This window comes from Bacillus rossius, chromosome 1 (assembly GCF_032445375.1).
Source record: "Bacillus rossius redtenbacheri isolate Brsri chromosome 1, Brsri_v3, whole genome shotgun sequence".
Lineage (NCBI taxonomy): Eukaryota > Metazoa > Arthropoda > Insecta > Phasmatodea > Bacillidae > Bacillus > Bacillus rossius.
This window is the reverse complement of record NC_086330.1, coordinates 350,442,385-350,460,138: the sequence shown is the minus strand read 5'-3', so window position 1 is coordinate 350,460,138 and position 17,754 is coordinate 350,442,385. Positions and strand designations below refer to the sequence as shown.

The 17,754-nt window shown below is 34.5% G+C and overlaps 1 protein-coding gene across 2 annotated transcripts in view; it reads right to left on the bottom strand.

The window, feature by feature from the left end:
* Nucleotides 1–17,754, bottom strand: part of LOC134528214 (connectin-like) — a 903,159-nt gene that overhangs the window by 500,609 nt on the left and 384,796 nt on the right. For both annotated transcript variants that reach the window (XM_063361630.1, XM_063361629.1), the window contains exon 2: nt 15,627–15,687. The gene's annotated coding sequence lies outside the window, so the exon portion shown is untranslated. The remainder of the gene's footprint in view (nt 1–15,626; nt 15,688–17,754) is intronic.

The window sequence follows — 17,754 nt, the reverse complement described above, 5'->3', positions numbered from 1 at the left end:
TCGGGTTCATTGCGATGAGATGGAGTGGGATGACACGGAGCAGAGACCGAATGCATTTTGAAGGGGTTGGGGGACTTGAGTACTGCTAGAAAACCCTTTCGGGTTTCAGCAACATCCACCACGTTTCCCATTATTATTATTATTTTTTAAAAAACGTGTTTGACCTGACTGCGATTCAAGCCCGAACTGTTGAAGTGTGGAGCGCACAGTATTCCATACTAAGAGTACGAAGTTTCATTCCTGGCATCAAAGTATGATGTGTGTATTATTTTATAATTATTTCTTTCGCCGCTATCGCCTTGCGAGGTTAGCTGTCGCAACTATTACTTCAGCCAATTTATTTGCGGTTTTTTTTCCTGACTCACCTACATTTTTTACCTGTCTAAGTGATCTGTTTGGCAATATGATAGATATGGTAAAGTAAACGTCATTACTAAAAAACACTTCAAAAAACATACACAACGCGCAGAATTGGCTATAAAAATATTTTTTGCGCAATATACTGTCTGCTCTGTTATCATTTTCATCAACACTAAGTAAGATACACCACCAGTATAAATAAATTTTATTTGTTTAATAAAACTGTGAAACTATGATAAAGAATGTCCTAAAACTTACGCAAAAAGCAACGTAATATAAAACACATGTTTTTAATTAAAAATTGTACATGTTTCTATTTATTCTTAAGCTATACAGTATAGGGTTAAGTATAAAATATTATAATAACCCAGAAATGCCAGCTTTCATGCTGTATTTTATATTCGTTGGCAAATCTTTACCCACAAATGGCGCACAATTTAAATTTTGCGTGAACTTTGATTGTGAACAGGTGAAATATCATACGTGTGCTTCAAATTATTACAGTTTTTTGTATCCCATACGTTTAATACTATATTACTTGCAATTAATATGTTTTTCAGCTTCAACTTCAAAGGTGTATACAAACCCTGGGAGTAAATTTAGACCGTATGGTTATGTATATTTTTAATATTTTTTTTAGTATGAACCTAAAGCCAAATATTTTCGGTACATAAAAAGAGAGAGAGAGAGAGAGAAACGTTACTTTAAATCAACTAATCTCTTCAGCTGAGACGAATAATAACCCTTTATCCAAATTAACATATGAACTGAGTTGCCAATAATCAATTTCAATACATTAAAATACTAAATAGTATAAACAAATATTTACTAGTTATTTTGTATCCAAGGATTTCCTGGTACTTAATGACACTTTTTTTAGTTCCAGTATTCTCCCTGTTTCACGGATTAATCCTGTACGTGAGAACACTGGAAAGGCAACTTAAGGCGTTATAGTGATGGTGGTCACGCCGACCATTCGGCAGAATACTCTTTCATTCCGAGCAAATCGCATTCGTTGCACTTCGGCACTCATTTTGTGACTCCGTGAACAGTCAGCTAGCTGCATTACTGCTCCGTAACGTTGTCAAGTGGAAGATAGGGGCGGCGGTCAGGGAAAAAAAACGAAGAACTGAGTGAGGTGTTGACAAACTGATCTTTAAGTAGATCTCGTTAAGTAATTTTTCCAAACGACAAAATTTTATTACGTAAATTACTTATTAAATTTCCGTTAATTAAAAATAAGCGAAATTAATTAATTTAACAAAATTTTTATAAGCAACTTAAGTAAAAGTTGAATATTTATTCTTAGTTAAAATATAAAACTATGTTTCAGTTGCGGGCTGTAAATTATAGTTTTTTTTCCAACTCGGAGGAGTTTGAAAAATTTTTTTGTCAAGAACTCCCAAAAGCGAAACCAATGAAAAAGCCACGAGTCACGACTCAACCATTAAACATTACCTGTATTGATGCTAACATGAAACACGTGAATCGCAATGCTTTATCTATTGAGGTTGTACATAGTAATGGACAGTACCGTGAACGTTCGCAGTTATAAAATATCCAATGAAATTTCTTCCCATCTATGACAATTTACCTGAAATTTAACATATATATAAACAAATAGATAGTTAATCATAATTATTTTAATTTTAGGTTTAATATTTTTGTGATTCTACGTGTTGTATTGTTAGCGCATTACTGAAAAGTAGCTTTGAAATTTATATTTGATTATTAACTTATATGTTTCCCCGTTTCAAGGCACATGTTGTATAAAAATTTTGATAGCTGGCTAATTGAACTACCATTATGCGTAAACACATATAAAATCAATGTAAATTAATAGTGATTAAAATACAGTATGCAAAAGTAAGAATAGTCCTAAATTTATTTTCCTGAATTATGTATTTTAAAATAGAACAAAATAATCACGTAAAAATACAGATGCTTTTAAATTTGTAAATTTACATCTGACGTCATACGTAACTTAGAAATGTATCACAACAAATTAGGGTTCGCAGTAATACTGAGTGCATATACTTATCAGGGAATTTATGCTTTGTGTTGTCCCAGTACCTCCAATAGTTAAAGTTATTTAAAAACCGTTCCCTGATAAGCTTTCCAGTATTAATTACAGATATTAATAAGCACTGGAAAACAAATTTAAGTCAAATTTTTGAAAATTCTACTATCTTTTTCCATGGTTAAATAAAATTATGCTTGAATGAAACATAAATTAAAATATAAAATATTGCACCAATTTTCCTAAGAAATACTCTGTATTATCTCGAAAAACGTATTTCATATGTGCAAAAATAACCATAGCCTTGTATTGGACAAAGTACAATATATTTCTTGTAAGTATTACAAAAAAATTCTTTGAAACTGGTTTGCAAATTAATCTTTTGTAAAAATGCAGATTTTTCTCCTCCTTCGGTGTGGCTTATGCTTTGTAAAGGTTTCGTAAAACACGGCAGAACAAGTGAATTTTAAATCTGGATGTGGTAGCTTCAAAATAATCCGCGCGACCCGCACGTATGTAGGCAACAGAATTCCTCCAGCACTTAAGGGAGTAACAGCCGCAGTTTTCTATCACAGAGGGCTTCTACCTATTAAAATAAAAGCGTGCTTTAACCGGAGGGATTTTCAAACTTGCGGCTCCAGGGGAGAGGCAATAAGTTAGGGATAAAAGGGACACAGGCAAGGGGGAGAAAGGAGAGGAGAGGGTAAAAAAGGGAGGGAGGTCAGGCAGGGTCATGGAAACAAAGCTCACAACTAATTAATTCAGAGCCACGTGGTGTTTCCGCGACGGTGGTTGTGTTGATAAAGTAACTAACCGACAAACAGCTTCCTATATATGTCTGCACTTAAAGTTGAAATGAATCTAATCTATCATCTCATGGCGCAAATAAAATAAGCAGTGTTGAAGAACCGAGCGTTAACATACAAAATTAACATATGAAATATTTTATTCGAATAAATATTATAAACATAAAATAAATTATTACCTGTTTGCACTGGTGTGATATTCCTAAAACTGAAAAAAAAAAAAACCGCTGCATTTGGCTTTAGCAATAAATTTTGCTTTAAACGCTACACATTTAATTCAGCGCAAGTAAGTTTTCAGACAAGCAAGCACATATTTTAAAACGATTAATGGGTGAGGCCTTACTTAGTCAAACTGTGACATTCCCAGTGTCACTTACATCTATAGATACACGAACAGACGCAATCTGCGCAAAAGACTATGAAAGGCACCAAAATCATTCTGTTATAGATTCCTGCAAAGCTGAACATCAGCGAATTGAAAACGTAAACAACCAAATAAATCTTGGTAAGAAATATTTGCTAAAAAAAGGAACTGTTTGTAAAAAAAAAAAGAATCGCAGAATATATTTACTAACTTCAGTTTGAAAAAAAAACTCCTGAAGAATTTCATTTCCTGCAGTAAATTAACTTCGGAGTTGTGTCACTGCTACTGAAATATCGTTTTTTAGCAAGTGCTTTGTTAAGAATGCGAAACATGATGAAAATTCCTGAAGTAAAAAAAAATGCCATCGTGTCAAACTGTTTTTAAACGTGAGATGCAAGCAAAAATGTATACAGCAATTAATGGATTTTGACGTCAAAAAATAGGACAAACATAGAGAATTGTACGGCACGGAACAGTTTAAGTGCACGTGATACAGGAAAACATTTTAAAACAAAATACAGCATTGGTTTAAAAAAATGTTTTGTGAACAAACGTCACTGCTGGTTTACGCCGCATGTCTTATAAAGGGCCTCAAGAACGGACACACAAAATACACAAACACAAAGAAAAAGACAAAATCAGGTATGTCAAGTGTTAAATGCAAAGACAGCACAGAGAATTCCGTGGAACGAATTAACCACCAAAATATTACTGCAATAAATATTCCCTTCTGCAAGAATCATTTAAAGAAAGAGAAGAAAAAAAAAACATCAATTTACAATCTTTAAATAAGTCATGCAATGGAGAATTTGATTTGATATAATTCTGTGGACATACATCATTACAGTTTTGAAATTTGTGTCTTGTAAAAAATACAATAATGCATAAATAATAAACCATGGATAACTCAGCGAACAGATGGACCCAACGATGAAACGAAACAGGTGATGTGGACAACACAACAACGACAGCATAGACGAACACAGTCAAACTTTAAAAATCAAAAAGCACAAGAATTCTGTGGCAGGATTTTTGTCATGAAAAAATATCCGTATGTTAACAGTGTTTTTTCAGGGTTTTTTATTTTTGCATTCTTGAAATATTTTTCATGACAAATAGCGATTAACTGGAATGCCGTATGTCAAAAGAATTGTATTAAATCATTAATTCACAAATAAACATAATCATACTATTCATATTTTCTTTAATGGCAACTGAAGGACTTAATATAAATTTTAACTGAAATAAGGTGTCTGCAAAATATTATAAAATGTTTAAAAATGAAACCTTCAAGATAATTAAAGTGAAGCTGTCAATTGCTTGAGTCTCTCGATGATATATTTATTTATTCACACTAGGCCCTAGTGGCAGTAAGTTGACAGTGGGCCTAAGTACTAAGTCACATTTCTTCAGTGAACGTGCCAAGGTGGCCGAGTGGACAGATCGCTCGCCCACAAAGCAATCCGGGTTCGATTTCCTTCTATTAAGGACGTGTATCGCGAGGGGGAAAACGCGGCGGACGTTGTCGCGAACGGGAATGGTTACTTAAGAGAACCCCCCAAAACATTTTGTCTTTGGTCCATCTCATCGTTTCAGAACGCGTCCAATGGCCTCGAAGTTGATGAAGTTTCTTTTAAAGCCCCATTAATTCATCAATTCATCATAGTTCTGTAGATTACGTTCGTCTACGTCACGTTTCAAGCAATCGTGGCTACGCTAATCGATCATGCTTTCGCCACGTGACAAGTGGAGCCACTCTCGTGTTAATCTTCCACAATTAATTAATATGAACTTTCCACATATATCACTGTTATGATCCGTTGCTTGCACAGAAATTTTTGTTCTATTCTTTTACAAAAGATTATCTGAAAACTTTGCCAAGAAATCGTTTGTAATACTGCAATAAAAATAAAGTAATTTTGTAAAACATTTTTCATACATGAAAAAACGTTTTTCTAGATAATACTGAGTGTTTCTTACGATAATTAGCACTTAGTTATATATTTTAAATGATGTTTAATTCAAGTTTTTTTTTAATCCATGGAAAAAATATATTCGAATATTCAATGATTGCATTTTATTTGGTTTTATCATCCTTATTATTATTTGCAGTTAATACTAGAAAACAATTCAGGTAACGTTTTATAAATTACTTTAACTATTGGAGGTACTCGGACAACATAAAACATAAATGCCCGGGTAAGAACCCGAGCCCAGTAATACTGCGAATACCATTTTGTAGTGATACAGTAGTTTTTTTTTATATATGTGTACAAATTTAAATATATCTGTAATTTGAGATGAATAATTTTATTCCATTTACGAATGCAATTACAGTGTAGTAAAAAAATATCTTTGAATATTTAACCAAAAAAAAAGTGTAATATCACTATCGTATGCCACCTAAATTTGCAGGGCGGCTCCAATGAACTTCCAAATGAGAAGCGGTTGGTAAAGAGGTTGTTTGCAGTCGATAGACTTTGCTACAATAAAAACACACAAGAAAAATAAACACATAGATGCGCCTCCATAAAGAGGTGGATGTAATAATATATAAGAATGTGTGCAAGTACATATACGCAAGCGCGAAAATAATGCATGAACGCAGTAATGCAAACGTGACATAGAGCGCTCCATTCCTGGTCCCACTCCCCCTTCACCCCTACGCACCCTTGGAATGCCGCACTTCTGATCTTTCCAATTTTATTTTGCCGTCTGAGCGATACACTTTCGTTATGCTATGATGTAGGCATCGCCTCCACTTACCCTAACAGATGAAAATATAGTTTCCACTTTTAAAAATAATCTTTATTTTAAAAAATGAAACTGTTAGCTTGGTGTTGTAAAATCGCGGTAGTGCAATGTGGAGGGATCGGAAAGAAGGTACCAAAGCTTGGCCATCTTTTGGGACTTTGTCGCGTTAGTTGGGGAGAACATTTGATGTGGGGAGGGGGTGGGGGACCTTACTAGGCCAGGGTAAGTACAGGAGGGACGGTGGAATGTGACGGATAAAGACCAGCAGGCGCGTGACTGGGCAGTGATTGTTGGGTCCAGTGTCGACCGAGAGTCATTTTATTGACTCCTGCTCCTTTGGTAGCTAGGAAGGGAGAGAAAGAGATAGAGAAGGGGAGGGGTTTCCCGACATCTTGGCCACCTGTTACAACAGTTACACAAGTCGCGGCCAGAATTAATTCTCTACATCGAAGATGATTGGTGTTTCCTGAGACGCTCCTTAGAGTACCCAATATATAGCAAACATCCTTCATCAAAAAGATATACATACGTCAATCACTAAAATTTTTCATCCGAGTTTCATGCGGGATATAATAAAATTCTATGTCACTGGATTTTCCAATGGAATTCTACTAGCAAGAGACAAACTGTCATTCTAATTTCTAAGGAAATGCAACACTTTCAAATCTAACGCGTGATATGGACGTAAAGAAAGGGTGTTTATGTCGCACTTTTGGGTGCGGAATGATGTAACATTCAAGAAAACGTGTCACGCTCGTGAGACGAGGGTTCAAATTTATGAGCACTGAGTCGGTACCTAAATGGTTCCGAGACCACTATAACCTTGAAGATCTCTTTGCCTTAAGACTTAAGCACAACCATGCAACGTTAAGTTTTATTAAATCTTAAAAAACTTATTAAATAAAAAAAACTTAGTAAAAATTCAATGTGATGTAATTATTTGCAGACACACTGACACTAGTAAAACTTGAATAATGTTGGGACAAAGGTTTATTTTAAAAAGAATAAAAATTAGAATAGTTTTATGATATGGTAGAAAAAATTACGTAAAAATATAATAAATAAACTTGGTCATCTACTCGATACTACAAAATAGTGGGTTTTTTAAAGAAGAGATCAAATAAGATACATTCTGAAAACAAATTTGGTAAAGTTGAACATGTCTTGAACATGTAATGTAAGTTATTGACCTACACAAACTGTATGGTAAGTTTACAATGCAAAAATGTCATCTCGCATACTTTTGTTTAGGGCAAGGTTAAATGCGTAGGAAATGTACCATATTTGTGCAGGTACAGGTTAAGTGATTACATAAGTGATAACAGAACATGTTAAGTGATGTACTCAAATATTTTTATAGTGTCTACCATTGATTCAATACATGAATGAGACGTTTCAGCGATGTACCAAAAAGTAACAAAGACCAGTAAGATTTTGTATCCATTGTGAGGCAATTAGCGTGCTAGCGAAATGTATTTATTTCATCAAGCCATTGTCAGCATTAACTAGTAAACTGTAATTTTCAGTAATAATTTAATACCATATACATTAAATATTGTTACCATTTATTAGCGGCATTAAGTACTTAAACTAATATGTATGTACTGTGACAAAGGTTACCATTAACCAAATAAAATCAAATAATTATTACGATATATCCGTAGGAGCTTTCTATGGTTGTTTTATATCAACGGGATTTCTCAGAATTTAACGTCAAGCCGAAAACAGTTGATCGGTCATTTAATCACGGTTCTGAATATAAAAAAAATAATAATACATTTCCGTAGCTTTTGAATTGCAGGCAAACTTGGCAAACTTTTCAAAGATTTTACAATCCCCACGCTGCACCAGATTATTAAAAACAAAGTAAAAAAATTGCTACGCAATCATGAATAATCCTACTATTGATAACAATTAAAAATAAAATCTAACGTACTAGAGTGTATATATATATACACACACACATTATACCAAATCCCGTGCATTTTATTTCTTCATAGCGTGCACGAACAACTACCTATTTTTTTTTCATGGATGATTGACAAACTATTAATTAATGTTTTAATCTGGCAGCACCGTTAAAGCGTTATTATTACTGGCCCCAATCGTGTTCCACGATTATTCGTCAATTTTACTCGTAGTTTTGATTGTGTGTGTGTGTGTGTGTGTGTGTGTGTGCTGCCTCACGCGGCGGTGTGGAAAACTCACTCGAGTTATTTCATGAGTTCCGGTGTCAGCGTTGCCAACACACGAGTTTGAGTTCCGAAGCTGTAAATGAAAACGTATTAAATTTCGCACGCACAGGAGTCTTCATAAAACAGTCTTGGATCCCGAGCACATAAATTCTGCGTTATTTCTTCTTCTTCATATTCTTCCCATGCGCTATGTGTAATGAAAATAACCACGGCAGACACGCTTTTATTTCCCCGCACTGGAAATTCTCCTTCCTGTGGCAAGCCATAAATTCGAATGCAAGTTAAGCGTTCCATGCTTATATCTCAAAAGTAAAGTGATCCTCACGACGCTTTCTGGGAATAGTGAAGTAATTTCTTTCGCTTCGTAACTTCTCGAGTATTTCCCTGCGCAAAAGTTACCATTTGCAAGTCAGAAACGCATAGTACGCATAAGAAGCAAAAAAAATTAGGCCTAGAACGTAACCAACAATCCCAAATTAATGTTTTCTGCACTGCTAGAAATTTTCGCCTTAAATTTACGAAGAACGCTGGTTATAAATTATCGAAAAATCTTCGTAAATTTACTGTTAACTTCGGAAATTTACGGTTGTTGAGTTCAGTTACTCTGAACATGAATCAATAATAATAATAATAATAATTTTAAAATGTTAAGTCTGCATCAATAACACTGTTTTTTTTCCACGTGTATGTTTACCTTGTTTACAACAAAAAAGTGACTCGGATGTTGCAAACCAGCGCATATTAAGTACGAATATCCCGTTTCTGAGATAACGAAAAAATATTCGTATATTTGAAGTTATTTTCGTTGAAAAGTTCGTATATTCACAAAATTGTACGCATCGTAATGTTTTATTATTTTACCTTACGTATTTGTGTAAAACGATCAAACATAGTCATGCAAAATTCGCGTAATTTTTTTGGGATACACATTATAATCCATAAAGTTAACGCAATCAAGTCGATTGTATGTGTTTATTGGTTCCTGTCAGATTTTATCGTCTCTCCGTAACGTACGTCTTAGTTGTATTTAAGGGTTACTCATAGACTTGTATACTGTACTTTTTATGGAAAGGAAATTTTTATGTAAAAAAAAAGACATTTGTAGTAAAACTGGGTTCGTATTCATACCCGGGCATATGCTTTGTGTTGTCCCAGTATCTCTGATGATTATAAAGTTATTTGTATAGGCTACCGTTCCCTGAGTAGCAGTATTAATGCTTAATAAACGTAATAAAACAAAAATATAATTATTTAATATTTTATTATCTTCTCAGTGATTTAAAATATGCTTAAATGAAACATTAAATAAAATACAAAATTATGTGATACAAAATTATGTGACAATTTTCGTAAGACATAGTCTGTATTATCTTCAAACCGTATTTCTATACATAAAAATAACCATAGCTGTGTGTTCAAAGTTACAATATCTTTCTTATAGTTTTACAAACTATTTATTGACAACTAGTTTCCAAAGGAATCATTTGTAAAAGTACAGAAAATGTTTTCTGTGTTGTCTTCCAGAGCGTGGAAAATAACTCGCGATCCCATGAAAAGTATTAGTTAAGTGTACAAAACTCATCTCTACTGTAAACAAATAATACCGGGTATTCTGCAAGTTTCTTATAAATTGATAATTTAAAACGAGAAAAAAAATCCAGCAACTACATATTCAATTCTTAACTAAACTTAATCATATTAGGGTAATAGATTTTTTTTACTAAAGGTTAAGTGTGTGAACTCATGATAAAATTATTGCTTTTTTAATTCTCTAATGCAATGAAATAAGTTTTGCGAAGATGATACAAATTAAATTTTAAGGTAATACAATCTTACAGCGAACAAGTTTGGCGTTTATAAAACTTCTGCGTGAAACTACACTTAAACCACTGTCAGATATCTTAGTAGTTTTATATCATTAGATCTATACAAATTTATTTTTCCAACAGTATCCACAATAGGCGGAATAATAATTATAATAAACCATAGGTAATTCATTGCTTTTGTGCTGGAAGTGTCAGACCAATAATTCACACATCCTCTTGCAGGGAATATGATTGGTGAGGGCGTCACAATTCACCGGGATTAGATAAACGTACCAATTAATTCTTGTGGTCTATAAATGGAACGTTGATGTAGGGGAACAATTACTTGTGTTCAAAATGAAGCTGTTGCGTTGTAAAACACGATCATTTCCCACAGGACTGCGACCACTTCCAGATCAACTCTCTCTCTATCTATATATATATATATATATATATATATATATATATATATATATATATATATAGATCATGGATAGCTGACCATTTCGAAAACAAAAATTGATTTGTAAACATCTTAGCGCTCGTTACAAGGCATTTGGTAGAAGTAATTTCGTGAAAATGTAACCGAAATCAATGAACGGAAATGTGACACAAAGATAGCAGACCCGCGTGTAACAACATGAACCCGTAAATAGATACTTTTGTAAACTTTATGGATCATACCACACGTATTGGTAGGCCAAATGAAACTTTATGATAGTGAAACTATACCGGGATATATTAGGTTTGTAAAATACCTAAGAAATCTGGAATAACAATCATTATTGTACATATTTTCTGCAGAATATGTCTACGTGCTCGGCGGTATAGCACACGCTTGTTGCCCTCAAGACACGTGGTTCGCTTATCATCACTGGGAATTTTTTTTACTTAAAAACATTATAATATACAATAATAATCTTAATCAGATCAGTAAGGTTAAGATACGTTTGTAGTAATTATTTGAAGATTAATTTCAGTCATTTTAGCCAAAACAAATATACCAACATATACTTGGTGTTATATGTATTCTAAAAGGATTCCGGTTAGTATTTTTGTAATGCCACAGAAATTTTACGTCTAACACGTGCGGTAACTATAAAATATTAAACTTTTTAATGAATTTTAACAAAATGGACAATATTTTAATGAAATTCCTTGTCGAAAATCAGGCCAAAGCCGGCGTTTAGAATTTTTTTAAAGTCTTTTTTCACTTTGATATGGGCTGTTTCTAATAGTTCAAATTTTCAGTTTGTTTCGTGCTGCCTTCTGCGGGTGAAGGTGGCAAGCAACGATTACGATTCAGGCAGCGAATTCTGGTGGTGGGTATAGAAAGTGTGTGATTCGCGTCGTCATTTTGGTTGCTACTTGAAGATCGAATATGTTATGGATCATTATATGTATCAAGCTCGGAATTATTTTTAAGAACTTTACTTTAAATTTCGTGTCCGAGTTGTTATAAGTTTGTTTGCAACATTAACATGAGAACAGATGAATATGCTCATTTTTTGTTGTTGTTGATTCTACTCACACCGTATTATCAAATTTGCTTTCCCACGAGTGTCATTGGTTATATTTCAATCCCAGCATATCTATATTTTGTACTTATCGTAATCTTAGGCCCCTGTGCATAACCACACGGCGTAATACTTTAAAATTATTTTTTTTTGTAAATTCCTGCATTGAGGAAGATTTATTTAAAACCGATTCATGGACACACGACATCAATGGTTCATACTTGATGTCATAGAAAACTCTCAAGAAAGAGAACAAAAATTATAGACACCAGAACGTAAAAGAACAAAATGATACAGTAGGCTTCCTACAACAAAACAGTTGCTAATTTTCTGAAACTGACACCTGTAGAGAAATCTTCGCTTGTGGAATATCTGCTTCTCGGTGTTAACGACTGAGAGTTTTGTTGTTTTACTCCCTGATACATCGGGCTGCAATGGCGAACAACCGAATAATCTCCTCGCCTTGTCTTCCCCGACTACGCCACTGTCCTCCGGGCTTATAAAAAGGTTGGATGCAAGATGGCGTATTTTGGATTCTCTTTCTCCCCCACATGGCTCGGACTCAAACATCGTGTTAGTTACCTAATGTGTTCTTGTCATTACTATCGTTTAGGTTTACAGTTTCCAGCGAGTTGAGACCATCAGAAGAGTTAAAATGATAATGTTTAGGTAATAATTTTCGAATATAAATTACTTATTAATTGTAGTAAATTTAAAATTTCTCACTACATTAAAATAATTAATAAATATTTATATTTCAAATAGTTATATGTCGAACAAAATATTATATTTGGTAAGTTTTAGAAATATATAAAGTTGTATAAATTTTTGTATATTTTGACAAACTTGTATATAGTAAAAAAAATTTTTTGTTGTAAATAATAACTAGGAAGAAGATTACGTACATGAAAACAGTTCAGAGAAATATTTCTCATCACATTTATATATATATCCTTTTAAATTTAATAATAAGTTGTCAAAAGCCTTTAAATAGTAGTTTTACAACATTTATTGCGGTTGAGAAGCAATAACTTAATGTTATTACATTAAACTTTTGGTGGGACCTGTATTCTTGTAAATCTATTAACAAAACGTTTTAAAATTGGTTGTTTGGTTTTACATGTCGTTGCCACATATTTGTGTACAGTAAAATGTAACCCAATTGATCATAGTAATAATCACTCGTGTGCCTTTTTACCGCTATTAAATAAAGCATAATAGCAACCCGGTAAAAAAATTGTTTTTTTGCGAAGCATGGAAGAAAAACAAGAGAGAGATGTCGTGATGGATTAACAGGAAAAGTTATTAAATATTCGCAATGACGAGAACATGAAACAACCAACCTGACGTGTGAAACCGGGTTTTAATGTTTCTCCCGTGGATGCGTATTTTTTTATTATTTTTTTTTATTTTTTTCATTTATTTCCTGAGGACACGAGGGAAATATAGTCGGCAACATAGGTACGTTTGAGCTGCCAACGTTGGCGCGACTGTCGCCGGCCACTGGACGCGGGCGAGTCCTCGCCAGAAGAGTCGTGGAGAGTACGGCGATGAGTGATGACGCCGGTACGCACTCGCGGCGAGGAAGACAAGAGGGACGAGAGGGCATTAACATTCATGCCGGACAACGCGCCGTGCGTTACAATGCGTGAGCGCGAGCTGGAGAGAGACAGAGAGACAGAGAGAGAGAGAAAGTTGGGGGTGCTGGTGTGGCGTGGAAGAGTGAAGGGGTTTAATGTCTGCGCAAAACATACAAACTGCTGGGCTACGCGTCACCCCAAAACAGTAACTAAGGAGGTACGGGTGGGCGTAGGCAAAAATGTTAGACTGAAATTGTTTTTTTTTTGCAAATGGAACAGAAATTTTATTTGTATATATCAATCATCAGTCATCATAGATCATATGCATCCATCATCATTCATCATTATCCATCGTCGTCATCTCCATCAATCATCAAACATCATCGATCATCATCTTTTATCATTTATCATATCCATCATCAGTATCAATATCACCATAATCTCCATCAATCATCATCATCCATCATCGTCATCAATCATTATCATCCATCATCGTCATCAATCGTCATCAGGGCTGGAGGACCGTGACGATCCCGAAACAACCCAAAATGGGATAACCATGATCGAACTGCGAAGAGATCTTGTGATTAAATTACTGTTTCGACGACTGTACATCAGGCTATCAGAGACGTACAGAGAGGTGGAGCGGTAAAACAAGAGCAACGGTGGTATGCACTATAAAGGGAAAAGACGGGTAGGGGAGGTAGAAACAGTATTTATCTAAAAATACAATTTACTAGCTCGTGGTAACGTCCACCATGTTTCCCAGTCTCTGAAGAAAAAATCTAATTTCGAGCCCCGTGTGAGCGGAAAATTATCTGACTGCTGAACAAAACTGAGGGGACCAAAATGCTTATAAAAGAAAAATTACACCCTATACCCTGAACCAGCTCGAGGCTGGGGCAAGAAGTTCGCAGAAACTATTTTCTGTACTTTTACAAAAGACTCCTTTGTAAATCCTTTGCCAATAAAACTTTTTAATACTTCTAGAAAGATATTGTAACTTTGTACAACACGTGACTATGGTGATTTATGTAAACATGTGTTACGTTTATTTGGGAGATAATACTGAGTATTTCTTACGAAAATTGGCACATAATTATGTATTTAAATTGATGTTTAATTGGGGAAACACTTTTGAAACCATGGAAAAGATAATAGAATATTAAAGCATTGGACTTTATTTTGATTAATTACGGTTATTAAGGTGCGCAGTAAATACTGGAAAGCTATTCATGGAACGGTTAACAAATAACTAATAGATGTACTGGGACAAAACAATGCATAAATTCACGGGTAATAATCCAAACCCCACAATATACTGTGAATACTATCATGTAGTGATACATTTTTTAAAATGTAAATGTACATATTTACAAACGTTTTATTGGCACCTGATTTACATATGAGTATTTTGTAAAAGTTCAGAACATAGTTTTATAAAGTTATACTGTCCCACACGTTCCTGTTTCATGTAATCTCTTTCGAAAAGTTATCGGATATCAAAATATTATCGAAAGTGCAAAAATGCTTATTGGGAATATTGCAATATTTGATTTCTTAAATTACAAACTTTCTACGAGTGGTAGAAATCAAGCCAATCTGGTATACGTTCCCTTGCTAGGGTGCCTCTTTCCTCAACTGCATTAATTAAACGAGCCAAATACAAATTCTGAATGCCACTACCACCAAGTTCATTAAAAGTTTTAATTAAAGCGTTTCGTTTTAATTCAGGAATTTTCTTAAAACATTCTAAAAGCTGGCATCTAAGATCTCCTCCTTCTCTTCCCCCCCACTTCCAAGTGACATAAATTCAGTATCTCATTTGTTTTTCAACATTTAACAGAGAGCAGTTGCGTTTTTTTTCTTTCCCAACTTTTGTCTGCGGACCTGGTTTTGCAAAGCACGGTGGATTAGAATATTCTTATTTTTTTCCTGTTTGCATTCATTCAACGCGCCAGTTTTAACATTGTTCCTCTAACTGGTAGCTGGGCCTTCGCAAATTCCAAAAAAAAAAAAAAAGTACAAGTTCATCCACTGTCCGTAAAGTTCGAGTTCACGAGCAGGCTTCCTGTAAACAGTCGAAAAGCGAGGAGCGAGCGAACCGAACCGTGAATTACGAAGTTTGGCGGGATTCCTACTCAGAGTGTGAAGCAACGAACAACTGGAGGGTGTTTGTTGTTCGGCTCCCCGGAGGCATCTGCGGGATAGGGCAAGAAGCCTACCTTCAGGCGCGAGTAGGTTATGCCCCTGACTCCCGGGCAGCTGCCAGTAGCCCGCACGCACCTGGAACACACGGTGCATCATCATGAGCTAAGAAACTTTGTAGCACGCGTTACCTGACACTTTCCTCCTCCTCCTCCTCCTCCTCCTCCTCCTCCTCCTCCTCCTCCTTCTACTACTACTACTCGGGAACAAAACATTTTCCCTTTTTGGCAACGAAAACGTGTTTTTGACAGCAGCACGTAGAATTTCATTTCCGTGAATAACAAATCCTAAAACGTCACAAGTCAAACACAAGACCGCCAAAATTTATCGGGCTCAGAAGAGATGGTATTAATTTGACACTCCTTGCGGTAAAGTCTCGTGTGAACATTTTTTTTTAAACTGCATTACGTTGCAACACGAGTGAAATCATGTTATAAAACATCACTTGTGCTAAATCGATTTAAGTATGTTATGGACCTTAATACACACGATTTAATAAAACAAGGTAACAGTTATTTTAATGATTACCACTAATGACTATCGGTTGAAAAAAAACCAAGAGATTTTTTAATATTTGATAGATGAGCATATTATTTTAACATAGTATGTAAACATATACAAAAAATATCAGTTTAACTTATACCACTTTATTTCCTTCTAGAAAAAACTTCACTTTATTTAGACAAATATAGTTATACTCAAATATATTTTACTTTAAACGCAAGTGCCCCCACAAAATTGCGTTGCTTATAATGTGGGTTCTCCCCGCCTTACGAGCGAGAATTCACAACCTCGAAACCCTGCTGATGTTAAGCAAATTATGTTTATGAAATTTTAAATTACTCCAAAAATTATCTTTCTTAGATAACCAAACCTTAATGTTTAGATAATTCTAGAAAAAAAACAGAGAAAAATGAAACATCAAATTTTAAAATTCAACTTAAAAATTTATTAGTTTTACAAATTTATAAAACTCTCTGAGGATAACCTCTAGTGACAGTGAGCGGGCAATGTTATTAAAAAATTATTCCAATAGATCTGATTTATGATAATTCTAAAATATATATTAAAAAGCTACTCAATAAAGCAATACCAAAACTTAAGTGTAAATTACACATGACTATAAAGATTAAGCCTCGGAAGCAATTATACTGGTGACAGTGAAAAAACCCTCGTACATTACGAAACTGTACAAATAACTTAAGGTCGAATTAAAAAAAATTATTACCACCTCGATTAACTACAATGGACGGTAAGCTCAAATTTAAAATACTGAAGTTAATTTGGGGCTTCGCGTATACTTCCTAACGGCCATATTTTCAAAAGTTCGCTAAAATTATTCAATCCACAGAGACGTTTTACGAAACTACCTACTCCTGTTGCGGGGCATGAAGTAATTTAAGTTCTTTGGTGCATCATGTGGCAATGAAGTTGGTTGCAGCGCTAATATCCGTTGACAAGGCCGGTGCGCAAACTTGCCGAAGAATTTCGCCGCCAAAATGTTTCTTTGAGTTCGCAACAAAAAAACACTTAGTCCTCGCGAGGTATGTGCGGGTCAAACATGGATGATCATTGTAACGTATTTACATAGCTGCGCAGATACATTCCAAGTGGCCTGGGTACATTTAGGCCAATAAAACTTGCACATTCGTGCCTCATATTGTCGGCTTACTGTCCAAAAGCTACTAAGTCCAATACAAAAGGTTTTACAATGTCAAAATAAAATGATGTTTTTTTATTTACAAAGAATGAAAATACATTGTGTAAATGATTTATTATTTTTTTTAATATATAGAAGGTATTTAAAAATAAAATTATGTAAAAGTAAGACATCGGAGGTTTCAATTAAGTCCGATAGTTGCCCTTGCATTCATTATTAATTAGACATTGGAGGTTTTACAGGCCTGTGTGTCAGTAATTTATGAACCAAAATTATCTTAAACACCAGTTCATTAGCTTTTGCCTTGTTAGTTCCAGATTTGTTGCCTGCAATTCGATACTTGTTTTTTTTTTTGTTTCTTAGTCGTACAGGTGAACAGTGTGACAATAGCGAAAACAGCCTGAAGGTATACATTTTTGAATTACAGCCTATCGCGAAACGAATCCGCGAATTTTTCCGGTCTCTACATGTTATCGACCGAGAGT